The following is a 6,530-nucleotide window of genomic DNA, read 5'->3' as shown; positions in this document are numbered from 1 at the left end:
GGATATTAAGCTTTGCTGTTTACTGGCAGTAAGTTTCCCTACCTTTCTTAGTTTCTTCATTTGTGTAATGACAGAGTTGGGCTAGAATTTTTTTCAGAGATCTTTCAATTTTTTTTGAACCTACATTGCTTCTCCTTGGGAGATCTAGAGAGTAGAAATTCACAAAGAAGTTTATATTTTGTTTTGTTTTTAAGTGTTTAGAGTAATACCAATGGAGTAGAAGAATCAAGGTCTGGGATTCAGAAAAGGGAAGAAAGAAGGGCCCAGGAAGAGTGTCCTTGGATGAAAATGGTCTCTACTGTTGTTAACTGGCAGGAGACACCATTGAAGGTAGTAAGTAAAAAAGATCAGAAAACCTTAAAGCCTAGGGCAAGACATATTAATTTAATACAAAAGATAATGGGGATTTACTGTAAAGTTCTAAGAAAAGAAATGTTCCAGTGAAAATAATTTTTTTGAATGAAAAAGGGGAATGATTTTTAAAAAGCTATTACAATATTAATGTATTATGTGCCATGGGGAAAGAGAGAAATAAGTCCACCTGAAAAATTTTCCAAAGTTTTTTCTTAAGATTTGAAGGTGATGTTTGCAAACTTTAAAAACAGACATTTGAGAAAGCTGAATGTAAATGTACATGCATTACAGAAATTGTATTTTATTCTTCAGCATGATATAGAGGTGACCTTGGCTCTACACTGTTCAAGAGAAGCAGAAGTAGCTTTCTAAATTCTCAAGGCTTGTAATATGAGTTTGGTGACAGAGTTCCTGTCATTCATTAACCAATCTGGTGAACTTTTAAGAGACTTGCCACCAGAAGTGATTATATTGAGCCAGGCTTAATTTAGGTTAGTCCAACGATCAGACTGAAAGTTTGGAATGCAAAGAAAGGTATTCATGGCCTATAAATTGCAATATAATTTACTTTACTACTAAAAAGAGATTAAAATAATTTAATTTCTAAAGTTAAAAAGGATGCTTACTTGGATAAAACTCTACCCTACTGTAGGGGCAAGCACCCCAGCATCCCCAAGGTGGCTGCTAACACAGGTTCTTAGATCTGCTTTGATAAAGGAAAGCAACTCAAAATGGGTTAACAAGCTTACTTTAATCAGTCAAACATATATCGTTTACCTCTTTCAGGGGAAAAAGTTTAGCACCCTGAACTTCAAAGTATACAGGCAGAATTATCAAGACAGAAACAGATCAAATAGACAGCTTTCCAAACTGTCCAACCATTACATCCATACCAAATCAACATCTGGGTTTCAACATCTGGGTTTTGGGTTTCAACATCTGGGTTTTTCAAAGCCGGGGGGGAGGGGGCTCTGGACAACGGCTTCCCAGAGTCCATATCAAATCACAGAACACTTCTCAAAGTGAGCCCCAAAACAAAGCTACACATCAGGGCTTATATAGCCTTCTCCTGGCTCAGAGAATGTAACAACCTTATTGACTCACTGGCCAATCAAGAAGTATCTACTGAAAAACAAGCCTCCCACCCCAGGCTCCAGGTGCACTTTAGCCTAGGGGCAGGGAAGATCTTTAAACTTTACATTCCCATTACACCTACTTCACCTCTCAGTCATTAAGAAAAGATTCCATACAACTGTGGGAGGCATTTCCCACGATACAGTAAAATTTTCAACACCAAAACCCTGGGATGGACCTTTCATGCCCTGAACATAAAGCCAAATGCCCTGTGTCCTTAAAGTACTAGACCAAACTGCATGCTGATTGTGAGTAGGAGTTGTTAATTTCTTTATATATATACACACTTATAAATATAAATACACCTACACACATATAGCTGTGATAGGTATAACACTTATTTTATATAGCAATCAAAAAACAATTATTTATTAATTGTCTCCGATGTGCCAGAACCTGTTATGTAGTGGTAATGCAAATATAAAAGATCCTGATTTTGATTGTAATCAGAAATATTATGTAATGGAAAGAGATATTAAATGAGGCTGAAATAACAACTGCAACATACCTAGATGGTTATTTTAAGGAATTGGCTTGGATACTGATAGCTCAATGTGTGCTTTTGTAGAACATCAAAGAAGCTGGAAAACTACTTGTGTGTGTGTGTGTTTTTTAAATGTTGTTTATTAAACTTTTAAGTTTACAAACTAATGTGCACCAATTAGCGGTATCGATGTAGTGGAGAGTATTGCGCCTTCTCCAAGCAGCACGACGAGGTCCTCTAATGGTATAGTGGAATTTGTGACGCCTTCCAATACCCAGGCTCTTCCGGCCAGCTGAGGTAAGCCCTGGCATCTCTCTGTGTTTGTGCACTGGCTTGGTTAGTGTCGGGATTTCGTCTGATAGCTTTATGGAATGGGTCAATAAGAATAACCTCAAAGAATTTGTAGGCTGAATCTTCACCCACCCAGTAGGAGTTCAAGACTCTTAGGGCCCCACAGTGGCGGCCAGCATGTTCTTCTGCCACAGACTGGAGGCTCCTGGCAAACTTGAGCTGATTGACCCTGTGATGCACAGGTTTGCTGTAGGTGGCACCACTGGCGACTGGGCACCTTCGCCCCCCACAGCGGACACGAATTCGGTAGATGATATAATCTTGCTTAGCCTTGTAGCCCTGCCGCCGGGCTTTGTCGGGCTGTGTGGGCCCAGGTGCATGGTGCAACGCCAACAGCTGCCGGTACTGCCAGCAGCGCACGCACAGCAGGAACCGCATGACTTCCGACAGCTTTCTCCACAGCTCCTGGACATACTTGTAGGCCCTCATCCTGCCTCGCCCCTAGACTGCCTGATGGCTGCTGCCGACGGGAAAGTGGAAAACTACTTTTGAACAGATGTTTGGGGCTATCCTAGATAACTGGGTATTTTGACTCCACCTTGCATTTAGTAGCTAGTATTTTTTTTTCAACAATCATGAGCCTCTAATACAATAAGAACAGAACAGCTACCTAAGAGACAATTTCCTCTAAGCAGATGGCTAGAAGGGGGGAAAAACTAATTGAATCAAATCCAATAAAGTTAAAGGGGAAATATTTGTGGAAGAGATGAAAAACTAAGTTTATAATATATTGTTTTCTTTTAAGAAACCAGAAACTTCATTGTTTTATCCTATTATCCTACTTGATATCAATCTTGACAATCACTTGAACACACTTGGAAATATTGGATTTTTTAATATTATTGAAAAAGCCCTTGATATGAATTATTTTGTTACTTTAGCCTAAACTTATGCTTTCATTGTTAAAGTGAACTCCTGGTAAGGAATCATCAGTTCTCCACCAAAGTATATCTGAAGTTGTTCTTTGCCTTTTGGTCTCATAGAGTTTCTAGAAGACATTAAGGGCATACATCCCAGTACTACCCAGCCAGCATATATCAGAGGAAAACATGAATCTAGACTCCTCTGTCTCTGAGAATAGTTCTATAATCAATCAATCACTACTCTTTTTTATTAGGTTGCTACTTTTAGGTGCCAGGCACTGTGCTAAGTACTGTAGATACAAAAAAGAGGCAAAAACAGCCCCCTCGAGGAGTTTACAATATAAGGGATTATATACCATGTGGCTACCCTTTATAATCTTTTAAATGATCAAGAATAAATAAATCATTACTACATGACCTTCTATTACCATATTTGGTCATTTAGATGGTGGCAACATGTTGGCTCTGGTGTCAAGGATCTGCATTTGAATACCAAGTTTACTTGTGATCTTGGGAAAGTGACAGTTATTTATTGGCTGATTAGGCTTTATTTCTCATTTATAAACATGGGGTGAGGGATTTGATGACTTCTAAGGTCATTGAAAGAACTGGAAGGAATCACAAAGACCATCTACTCCATCCCTCTCAATTTGTAAATGCATGAATACCCTTTTCTCCATACTTAATAAATTTAGCACCTATTTCAAAAACTGACAACATGTGTGTCAAATCCCACTGCAGACACTAATTTATGATTCTTGGGAAATGATTTAACCTCCTAGTTCAGGATTCCTATAAATGTTGCCCCAATTTTTCTAGAAAGATATCCAAGACATGAAATGGCATGGGATAATGTCAGTTTGACCATTTCTTTCTTTAAGTTGAAATGCTCAGGTTTAGAAGAATAATATATTTAAAAAATCTCCATGGTATCTTTATGTCTAAGATGCTTAAAACAGTATTATATTTTTCTTCAAAAATGTAACTACTATTAAGGGGTCCCTGAACTTTACTTCTTGACTTGCCATATTTGCCAGAATCACTGAATCCAAAGTATTCAGGAGGTCCTGAGTATATCAAGGATAAACCTGCCCTCTTCTCCCATTGCTGACCTAATTTATCATTTGCAACCCAAACTGGACCTCCTGGGTCTTCTTGGAAGTCCAAACAGGTGTCAGTCTATTCTAGACTGAGAAACTGCTTATACAGCTCAGACCCCTGTAGATTAGCAGACCATCATATTTTCCTTGTCCGGCAGTTCCCAAGAGTAAAGAACGCTACTTTTGCCATCACCTTTCACCTTCTTCCTAGGGAAGGTTTTTGTCCTTCTCCTACCTTTATTGTATGTTATCCCCTACCACACCACCCCTTTTAAGAAGAGATTTCTGGTACCTCCTCCCTTTTTTTTAGTACTGTTATAATTATTCAAACTTCTGGATGGATTGGAAATTTAATGATCTGTCTTTGGGTTCCACGTGCATGTTCATTTCTCTTGTAATAAACTTAATTTTCACATTAAAAAATTGGCATCTCCTGTTTGCCTCAATTTTCTTATATGCAATATGGGAATAATAGTATAACTTACCCCCTAAGGCTGTTGTGACAATAAAAGGAGATAATTATTGCAAAGCACTTAGCACAGTGCCTGCCACATATGAAGCATTATATATATGATAGCTATTATTATTGTTGTTGTTGTTGTTACTATTATTTGCTATGTCACCTGCTCCAAAATGTTCTTTCCTTATTCCCTCACCACCTCAAAAACAGTGAGAAATTTTGAAAGGTTCTTGTTTTCCTCTTCTCTAGAATCCTAATAACTCATTACATAGCCTTCTATATTCTATCCTCTCCTTTTCCCATCTGAGAAACTTTTGCATTTTCTTGATACTCATAATATTGATTTATTACTTACATCTTTTCTTTTTTTTTTCTTTTTTGGTCTTTATTAAACACACACACACACACATACACACACCCACACCCATACACAATGGTGTTTAGTGAAGTATGGTTCCCTACTGCTTTTATATTAATAATGACCAAGTGATAGAAAAAGACGTTAAATATTTCTACAAATTATAACTTTCAGATATTCTTCAAGTATTAATGTAACTGCTTTTACTATAAGCATATTAGATTTAAAATTTTTTTCAAACAATTTTAGGCAAAGCAAGAGAATGGTAATTAATCTTGAGATGATAAATGATGAGCAGCATTGCTTGATTTTTGTTTTTTTTTTAGTTTTTGGCATTTTGTCATAGATGTTATATTTGTTTTAGCTTTTCAAAACAAACACAAAAGGTGTTCATTGAAAAGCATATACTGTAAGATCATTTTAAATTGTGTAGAAGGGACATTATTTCTATTTTAGGTGGTGTTTGCTACAGTTAAATAGTGCCCTGATTCTTAGGTTTTAAAAGAACAAATTCAAAAATGAAAACTAAAAGGGAATAAGTTATGGCTACATATGTGTCTAGTTAGGGTGATTTGTATAAGGCAGAAAATTTCACTTCTTGAGTTGATTGCTATAGACAGGATCTCTTTCTTCTCTAACACTCATCCTTCAAATGTGGGTATAAACAGTCATGCCCCTTCTCCAAGGGTATGACTTGTTGTTTCTTTGTTTTTTATTTCAAGTTGAATTTATTACATACTTTAAAAGAAAAAAACAGACATGGTGATCTACAATTTCACATACAATCCTCATGTAATTTTTTTAAACTTTTTGTTAAGTTCAGAATTTTAGAAAAGAAACCTTAGAACAAGCTCTTTTGTTGTTTTTTGCTATGAAGACAAGCAGGTTTGGTAGAAACATAATGAAAAAGGAATGAACAGAGAACTCGCAAAGAATCCAAACATTCAGCTGGCTCACGGACGAGGAATTTCGGGGAAGAATGTAGAAGGCATACATGTTTAAAAATTCGCTAATCATGGGACTTTGTTGCTGTGCAGCCATTCTCAATTGTGTCCAAATCATCATGACTCCATTTTGGAGTTTTCTTGGCAAAGATGCTAGAGTGGTTTGCCATTTCTTTCTCCAGCTCATTTTACAAATGAGGAAGTAAGGCAAACAGGGTTAAATGACTTACTTGTCCATGGTCACATATCTAATAAGTGTTTGAGGTTAGATCTGAAATGAATGTGAGGTTTCCTGATTCCAAGCAGAGTACTCTATCTATTTTGACACCAAGCTGTCTAGTTGGGGGAGTTTAGATAGAAGTGAAGTGCAAAAAGTCTTATGCCAAGTAAGAGAACTTGCCTTTGGCCCTAAGAATATTGGCCTTTAACTTTCTTTTTCTTTCTTTCTTTCTTTCTTTCTTTCTTTCTTTCTTTCTTTCTTT

The 6,530-nt window shown here is 36.9% G+C and overlaps 1 pseudogene; it reads right to left on the bottom strand.

The window, feature by feature from the left end:
• Nucleotides 1-2,149: 2,149 nt before the first annotated feature.
• Nucleotides 2,150-2,752, bottom strand: LOC138170524 (large ribosomal subunit protein eL15-like; annotated as a pseudogene).
• Between the last annotated feature and the right edge of the window lie 3,778 nt (nt 2,753-6,530).

Source organism: Petaurus breviceps, unplaced genomic scaffold (genome assembly GCF_028583685.1).
Source record: "Petaurus breviceps papuanus isolate PSGF00001 unplaced genomic scaffold, PetGlider_PUasm1.0 126, whole genome shotgun sequence".
Classification (NCBI taxonomy): Eukaryota; Metazoa; Chordata; class Mammalia; order Diprotodontia; family Petauridae; genus Petaurus; species Petaurus breviceps.
This window is presented reverse-complemented; position numbering and strand designations above follow the sequence as displayed.